The following is a 9,599-nucleotide window of genomic DNA, read 5'->3' as shown; positions in this document are numbered from 1 at the left end:
TTACCATGTACATTAGCAACCAATAGAATTAAATACTTAGATATAAATCTAACTAAATATGTTGTTGTTTTAGTCATTGAGTCATGTCTGACTCTTTTGTGACCTCATAGTCTCTAGCTCACCAGGCTCCTCTGTCCATGGGATGTCCCAGGCAAGAATACTGGAGTGGGTTGTCATTTCCTTCTCCAATGAATCCTCCCAACCCAGGGATGGAACCCACTGCATTGACAGGCAGATTCTTTATTACTGAGCCAGTAGGGAAGCCCAATAAAATATGTACAATATCTATATATGGAAAACTATGAAAACTGATGAAAGCTATCATAGAACTAAATAAATGGAGAGATACTCCATGTCCATGGATCGGAAGACTCAATATTGTCTACAAGTTGTTAATAGCTCTTCCAGCTCAATCTATAGATTCAATGCTATCCCAGTCAAAACCCCAGCAAGATTTTCTATAGATAATGACAAACTGATTCTAAAGTTTCTGTGGAGAGGCAAAAGACCTAGAATAGCCCATTCAATATTGAAGGACAAGAACAGAGGACCTGTATTACTCAACTTGGAGACTTTTAAGCTAAGTACTTTATAAACTACAGTAATCAAGACAGTGTGCTATTATTAAAGGAACAGACAAATCAATGGAACAGAATAAAAAACCCCACAAATAGACTCACATGAATATAGTCAACTGATCTTTGACTAAGGAGCAAAGGCAACACAATGAAACAAGATAGCTTTTCAAACAAATGGTACTGGAACAACTGAACATTCACATGCAAAAATATGAATCTAGACACAGACTTTACACCCTTGACAAAAATTAACTCAAAATGGCTCAAGACATAATGTAAAACACAGAGCTATAAAACTCCTAGAAGGTGGAGAGGGAGGTGGGAGGGGGGATCAGGATGGGGAATACGTGTAACTCTATGGCTGATTCATATCAATGTATGACAAAACCCACTGAAAAATAAAAACAAACAAACAACCAAAAAAAAAAAAAAAAAAACCTCCTAGAAGTTAACATAGGAGAAAACCTAGATGACTTTGAGTATGGTAATGACTTTTCAGGTACAACACCAAAGGCATGATCCATGAAAGAAAGAATTGATAAGCTGGACTTCATTAAAATTAAAAACTTCTGTGACAATATCCAAAGAATGAGAAGGTAAGCCACAGACTGGGCAAAAGATTTCAAAAGATAACATCTGATAAATAACTGTTATCCAAAATATACAAAGAACTCTTAAAACTCAGGAACAAGAAAACAATCTGATTAAAAAACAGGCAAAAGACCTGAGCATAGACCTCACTGAATAAAATACATGGATGGCAAGTAAGCTATGAAAAGATGTTCAACATCACACATCATTAGAAAACTGTAAATTAAGACAATAAGATTCCACTACACATGAGAGGCTTCCCTGGTGGCTCAGTGGCAAAGAATCCTACTGCCAATGCAGGAGATGTGGGTTTGATCCCTGGGTTGGAAAGATCCCCTGGAGAAGGAAATAGCAACCCATTCCAGTATTCTCGCCTGGGAAATCCCATGGACAGAGGAACCTGGCAAGCTATAGTCCATGGGGTCACAAAAGAGTCAGACATGGCTGAGGGACTAAATAACACACACCTATGAGAATGGCCAAGATCCAGAACACTGACAACACCAAATGCCGTAAGGATGTGGAGCAAAAGGATTCTCATTCACTGCTTCAGGGAATGGCAAAATTATGTAGCCACCTTGTAAGACATTTTGACAGTTTGTTACAGAACTAAACATACTCTCACCATATGATCCAGCAGCTGCACTCCTTGGTATTTACCCAAATGAACTGAAAACTTACATCCACTACAAAAACCTATACATGTACATTTATGGTAACTTTATTCATAATTACAAAATTTGGAAGCCACAAAATTGTCTTTTGGTATCAGTTCAGTTCAGTTCAGTCACTCAGTCATGTCTGACTCTTTGTGACCCCATGGACTGCAACACACCACGCTTCCCTGTCCATCACCAACTCCCGGAGCTTGCTCAAACTCATGTCCATCTAGTTGGTGATGCCATCCAACCATCTCATCCTCTGTCATCCCATTCTCCTCCTGCCCTCAATCTTTCCCAGCATCAGGGTCTTTTCAAATGAGTCAGTTCTTGGCATCAGCTGGCAAAAATATTGGAGTTTCAGCTTCAGCATCAGTCTTTCCAATGAATATCCAGGACTGATTTCTTTTAGGATGGACTGGTTGGATCTCCTTGGAGTCCAAGGGACTCTCAAGAGTCTTCTCCAATACCACAGTTCAAATGCATCAGTTCTTTGGCACTCAGCTTTCTTTATATTCCAACTCTCACATCCATACATGACTACTGAAAAAAACCATAGCTTTGACTAGACAGACCTTTGTTGGTAAAGTAATATCTCTGCTTTTTAATATGTTGTCTAGGTTGTTCATAGCTTTTCTTCCAAGGGGCAAGCATCTTTTAATTTCATGGCTGCAGTCTACGAAATGGTATATGAATAGATAAATGAACTATGATACTTGAGACAATGAAATGCTATTCAGCACTAAAAAGATATAAGCTATTAAGCCATGAGAAGACATGAAGGAAAGTTGACATACTCTATGATTCCAAATATATGACATTCTGGATAAGGCAAAACTATGGCATTGGTAAAAATAAAAGCGGTGGTGTCCAGGGTCTTAAGAGGGAGGGAAGGATGAATCAGCAGAGCACATAGGATATTTAGGGCAGGAAAATTACTCTGTACATCACTGTGATGGCAAATGCATCTTATAATACATTTGTCAAAACCCATAAAATATACAACACCAGGAATGAACGTTAACATCAACAATGGACTTTGGGTGCTAATAATATGTCATCATAGGTTCATTGATTGTAACAAATGCACGCTGATGGAGGATGTCAATGGTGGGGGAGATTGTAAGGTGTTGGGGGAAGGGCCTATACGGGAATTCTCCATACTTTTGGCTCATTTTTACTATGAACATAAAACTACTCTAAAAAATAAAATTTATTAACTAAAAACCAGTAAAAATTCAAATAAAAGAATTAAGCACATACAGAAGAGAAATGGGTTGGGGGTGGGCATTATCCAGCTGTTAGAAAGAAGGGAATGTAAAACAAAGAGGGAAGGATGATTTAAGCGTAATGGACTGGTGAGACTGCGACGCCCTGACGACTGCAGTCAGTCCCAAGCTATGCGATGAGGACTTTATAATGTGACTTGAGGTGGGTTGGGGGCAGGGGCCCCCATGAGAAGAGTCATGTCCGACTCTTTTCAACCACATGGACCGTAGCCCTACCAGGCTCCTCTGTCCATGGGATTCTCCAGGCAAGAATGCTGGAGGGAAAATGGATTAAAGATCTAAACGTAAGACCAGAAACTATAAAACTCCTAGAGGAGAACATAGGCAAAACACTCTCCGACATAAATCACAGCAAGATCTTCTATGACCCACCTCCCAGAATATTGGAAATAAAAGCAAAAATAAACAAATGGGACCTAATGAAAATTAAAAGCTTTTGCACAACAAAGGAAACTATAAGTAAGATGAAAAGACAGCCCTCAGATTGGGAGAAAATAATAGCAAATGAGGAAACAGACAAAGGATTAATCTCAAAAATATACAAGCAACTCCTGAAGCTCAATTCCAGAAAAATAAATGACCCAATCAAAAAATGGGCCAAAGAACTAAACAGACATTTCTCCAAAGAAGACATACAGATGGCTAACAAACACATGAAAAGATGCTCAACATCACTCATTATCAGAGAAATGCAAATCAAAACCACAATGAGGTACCATTACACGCCAGTCAGGATGGCTGCTATCCAAAAGTCTACAAGCAATAAATGCTGGAGAGGGTGTGGAAAAAAGGGAACCCTCTTACACTGTTGGTGGGAATGCAAACTAGTACAGCCACTATGGAAAACAGTGTGGAGATTTCTTAAAAAACTGGAAATAGAACTGCCATATGACCCAGCAATACCACTTCTGGGCATACACACTGAGGAATGCAGATCTGAAAGAGACACGTGCACCCCAATGTTCATCGCAGCACTGTTTATAATAGCCAGGACATGGAAGCAACCTAGATGCCCATCAGCAGATGAATGGATAAGGAAGCTGTGGTACATATACACCATGGAATATTACTCAGCCATTAAAAAGAATTCATTTGAATCAGTTCTAATGAGACGGATGAAACTGGAGCCCATTATACAGAGTGAAGTAAGCCAGAAAGATAAAGACCATTACAGTATACTAACACATATATATGGAATTTAGAAAGATGGTAACGATAATCCTATATGCAAAACAGAAAAAGAGACACAGAAGTACAGAACAGACTTTTGAACTCTGTGGGAGAAGGTGAGGGTGGGAAGTTTCGAAGAACAGCATGTATATTATCTAGGGTGAAACAGATCACCAGCCCAGGTGGGATGCATGAGTCAAGTGCTCGGGCCTGGTGTGCTGGGAAGACCCAGAGGAATCGGGTGGAGAGGGAGGTGGGAGGGGGGATCGGGATGGGGAATACGTGTAACTCTATGGCTGATTCATATCAATGTATGACAAAACCCACTGGAAAAAAAAAATCTACAAACAATAAAAATTAAAAAAAAGAATGCTGGAGGGTTGCCATGCCCTCCTCCAGGGGATCTTCCCAACCCAGGGATTGAATCCGATCTTATGTCTCCTGCACTGGAAAGTGGGTTCTTTACCACTAGGGGCACTTGAAAAGCCCTTTGGGTTAGTAGTTTCTTCTTCTTCTTTTTTTTTTTTTTTTTGCCTTTTTAAACTTTTTATTTTGTAATGAGGTATAGCTGACTAACAAGCAATGTTGTGATAGTTTCAGCTGAATAGTGAACTCAGCCATACATATACATGTATCCATTCTCCCCCAAACTCCCCTCCCATCAGGACTGCCACATAACATTGAGCAGAGTTCCATGTGATATCCTTGCTGGCTATTCATTTTAAATACATCAAGACATGATTGTTATAGCTACTTTGTGTCATCAAACCTGCTAAGAGGAAACTTGATAAAGCAAAAGCAAAGTGGAAATAGGGAGCAAGGCACCTAGACCTAAAGTCTTTCCTCCTCTCAGCCATGTTCAGACACCAAACTTCTTCTTCCACTGAGAGAGGAAGAGGGAGCAGAAAGACAGAAAGTGCGTGATGGATGATCCTATCAGAAGCAGCAGCACTGTCCAAAGCCTAAGAGAAGGTTGGAGGCTTGCCACAGCAGAAGGAAACTCACAGACTGGGAAAAGGGAAGAAGTGGGGACACTGGTAGGAGAGGAGGCATTAAAAGTAGGGTTGCCAGATTGAGCAATAAAATTACAGGAAGCCCAGTTAAATTTACAAATAAAAATTACAAATTATTTACAAATAAAATTTCAGCATAAAATGCCTATGAACTATTTGGGACATCCATATATTTTCAAAAGCATTCATTGCTTATCTGAAATTCTACTTTAACTGGTTGTCCTATATTTTATCTGGCAACCTGGTCAAAACGGCTGGGATGCTGTGCATGTAGAGAGAGGGTGTCATGGCAAAGGAGGATGGCACCTGGGAAGAACAGGCTTAGATCAAGGACACAGCTGCATGTTTCCATCAACTTCCTGGCTCTGTGATTCTGTCACTTATACACCTGAAATGAAGAACTGATGGGTTTTTCTTCAGGGTTGCAGGCAGAGAAGAAGGAGCAGACCACTCATCCCCACCTCTGGTTGGTGGCAGGCAGCTGAGACACTCTCACTGGGCACTGGGGGTCAAAGGAAGCTGTTTGGGGAGAGGTTTGGACACAGATACCCCTGCCCAGACTTCCCTGCTGTCAAGGAACCTTCCAAAACCTCCCTGTGGGCCCGAGGAAAGCAGTTTTTAATGACCAGGGTGATGCATGATTGATCACTGACAGGATATACCGATGTACTTATTTATTGATACCAAAAACATGCCCACTCATTGGAATTTGGGGTGCATCCATGGGATTAGTTACCATTCACTGCTTTCTGCTGACTGGTGGCTGGTCCACCTCACAAGAGATGAAGGAAGGACAGGCCGAGGCAGAGGCTTCAGTTAAAGTCGATCATCAGAAAAGTTCCACCTGCTGTTGTCCTCATCGTGGCCTTGCATTTTTGCCTTCTGAATCTGCGCTGAGTCACAGGTGACTTTAAACAGGCTGTCTTGTTTAGTCCCCACCCACCTTTGTCTTTATGAAATATGTGGCATCTTCATCTCACATATACACACTTTTGAATCTTAAATAATTGGAGAATTTTCTCCAGGCACTGCTGGTTCTTGCTGGTTTGGTAACATTACTTCTGCTAACTTTAGTCATCTCCAGTAGCTCTCTCTCCCTCCCTCTTTCTCTCTCTTTCACACACACACAGAGAAGCACAATTAAACTCTTACACCTTAATTCCTAAATACTTCTATCAATAGTTGGTGTAGCCCATATTTTACAGATATTTTTGGCTTCCGATATTAGAAATCACCACTGTATGTACATGTATGTCCTTATATGTATGTAATTAAGATTAAATTATCCACTTTAATAGGTATCATCTGTTTCAAAGAAAGGTATCAAAGAAAGGAAAAGAACTATTTTAAAATTGGATTTATGTAACAGCAGTGTTAAATAAGCTGTTCTCCATTCATACCTAACTATAGTGTAGCTTAATTATAACTTTTTTTTCCAAATATATATCATTACATTTATCAAATTTAAGAAATTAAATATACATTCTATTACTTCAACACTGAATGCCATTTTCTTACCTTTTAAAGCCCAGTGCTCATATTTCAAGGTCATCTGCTCACATGGCCCATCACCTAAGTCATTCAGCAAATATACAAGTGCTCTCCATGGCTCTGTGCTAGGTTCTGTGGCTACAGAGATGGGTACTATATGGTGATTTGTCCTGATTGAACAAAACTGTAAATAAATAAATCATGACATGGCATGTTAAGTATTAAGAAGAAATGAAGAGACTAAGAAACTAGCGCCTCTTTAGGGAATTTGAGGAAAGCCACCATGAGGAGGTACTGAATGAACTGAGCTTCTAAGCATGAATAGGAGTTTTCCTTTCCCTACTAACTTTAATCCATGTGGAAAGAGACATCTTTGAATTCCCCAAGGCACACAACGTGGTCTTCCTTCTGTTGTTGGTGTTGAACAAATACACTGAAATGAAAGTTTACATTATTTTTGTCCAATCTGCTTTGTAAAACTCCACTCTGCAAAAGGAAGTGGGTCAATTAAATACACATACTCCCCTATTCAGAGTCATATCCTAGTTGTTATATTTCCTTCTTTTACTTAACAAATATTTACTAAGAGCCTTTTTTGTTTGTTTGCTTGTTTTTTACTGAGAGCCTTTTATGTGCCAGGCACTGTCCTAGACACAGGGATACTGCAATGTATAAACTCTTCATTCTAGGTGAAGAAAAAATAATAAGCAAGACAAATAACGTATGTATTATATCAGGTTGTGATCAGTGTTACAGAGAAAAAGCAGAGGAGAGGGGTCAGTTAGACCCACTAAGAAGGTGGAGGAGGTGGAGGAGTTAACCACGTGAATGTCTGGAGAAGCGTTCTAAGCAGACTGAGCATGCATTAGGACCTGACACATTTGAGGAACAACAAATAAGTCAGTGGGACTCATGTGCAGTGAGCAAGTTCAAGAGGCTGGAGGAGTTGAGCAACTCACGTAGAGTTCTGCAAGTCACTGTAAGAATATGGCTTCTTCTGTGAATGACATGTGAGGATTTAGAGCAAAGGAGTGACAGAGTCTGCCTTACATTATAGAAGGACAGCTCTGGCTGATGTTCCAGGACTAGACAAGGGGTGAAGGGTAAAGGTAGAGACAGGGAGACCTGTTAGGAAGATACTAGTCAACCAGGTGAGAGATGATGGCAACTTGGACGAGGTTGAGAGCAGTGGAGATGGGATCACATGCTGAGCACATTTTGATGACACTAGAGTCAACAGAATTTCCTCATGAACCGGATATATAATGTGAAAAGACAAACCCAGAGAAATAAGAAAGAGTTCCTTACAATTGACATTAACTGAGATGAGGAATATTGCTCTTTACAGCATCGGACCTTGCTTCTATCACCAGTCCCACAACTGGGTATTGTTTTTGCTTTGGCTCCATCCCTTCATTCTTTCTGGAGTTATTTTTCAACTGATCTCCAGGAGCATATTGGGCACCTACCAACCTGGGGAGTTCCTCTTTCAGTATCCTATCATTTTGCCTTCTCATACTGTTCATGGGGTTCTCAAGGCAAGAATACTGAAATGGTTTGCCATTCCCTTCTCCAGTGGACCACATTCTGTCAGACCTCTTCACCATGACCCTACCGTCTTGGGTGGCCCCACATGGCATGGCTTAGTTTCACTGAGTTAGACAAGGCTGTGGTCCTGTGATCAGATTGGCTAGTTTTCTGTGATTATGGTTTTAGTGTGTCTGTCCTCTGATGCCCTCTCGCAACCCCTACGGTCTTACTTGGGTTTCTCTTACCTCGGATGTGGGGTATCTCTTCATGACTGCTCCAGCAAAACGCAGCCGCTGCTCCTTAGCTTGGAGGAAGGGTATCTTTTCATGGCCGCCCCTCCTGACCTTGAACGTGGAGTAGCTCCTCTCAGCCCTCCTGCGCCCGGCAGCAGCCGCTCCTTGGAGGTGGGGTTGCTCCTCTCGGCCGCCGCCCCTGACCTCGGAGGTGGGGAAGCCCCTCTCCGCCGCCGCTCCTGCTCCTGCGCTGTCGCAGCCTGGCACTCTCGGTCGCTACCCCTGACCTTGGGCGAGGGGTGGCTCCTCACGGCCACTCTGTCTGCGCGGTCCGTCGCAGCCCAGAAAAACATCTATTTCTGCTTTATTGACTACACCAAAGCCTTCGACTGTGTGGATCACAATAAAGTGTGGAAAATTCTGAAAGAGATGGGAATACCAGAGCACCTGACCTGCCTCTTGAGAAACCTGTATGCAGGTCAGGAAGCAACAGAGCTGGACATGAAACAACAGACTGGTTCCAAATAGGAAAAGGAGTTCGTCAAGGCTGTATATTGTCACCCTGCTTATTTAACGTATATGCAGAGTACATCATGAGAAACGCTGGGCTGGAAGAAGCACGCACTAGAATCAAGATTGCCGGGAGAAGTATCAATAACCTCAGATATGCCGATGACACTACCCTTATGGCAGAAAGTGAAGAGGAACTGAAAAGCCTCTTGATGAAAGTGAAAGAGGAGAGTGAAAAAGTTGGCTTAAAGCTTAACATTCAGAAAACTAAGATCATGGCATCCGGTCCCATCACCTCATGGGAAATAGATGGGGAGACAGTGGAAACAGTGTCAGACTTTATTTTGGGGGGCTCCAAAATCACTGCAGATGGTGATTGCAGCCATGAAATTAAAAGATGCTTACTCCTTGGAAGGAAAGTTATGACCAACCTAGACAGCATGTTAAAAAACAGAGACATTACTTTGCCAACAAAGGTTCGTCTGGTCAAGGCTATGGTTTTTCCAGTGGTCATGTATGGATGTGAGAGTTGGAC

The sequence above is a fragment of the Muntiacus reevesi genome, chromosome 8, assembly GCF_963930625.1.
Source record: "Muntiacus reevesi chromosome 8, mMunRee1.1, whole genome shotgun sequence".
Taxonomy (NCBI): Eukaryota; Metazoa; Chordata; class Mammalia; order Artiodactyla; family Cervidae; genus Muntiacus; species Muntiacus reevesi.
The sequence above is the reverse complement of the archived record's forward strand: the minus strand, read 5'-3'. Positions refer to the sequence as shown.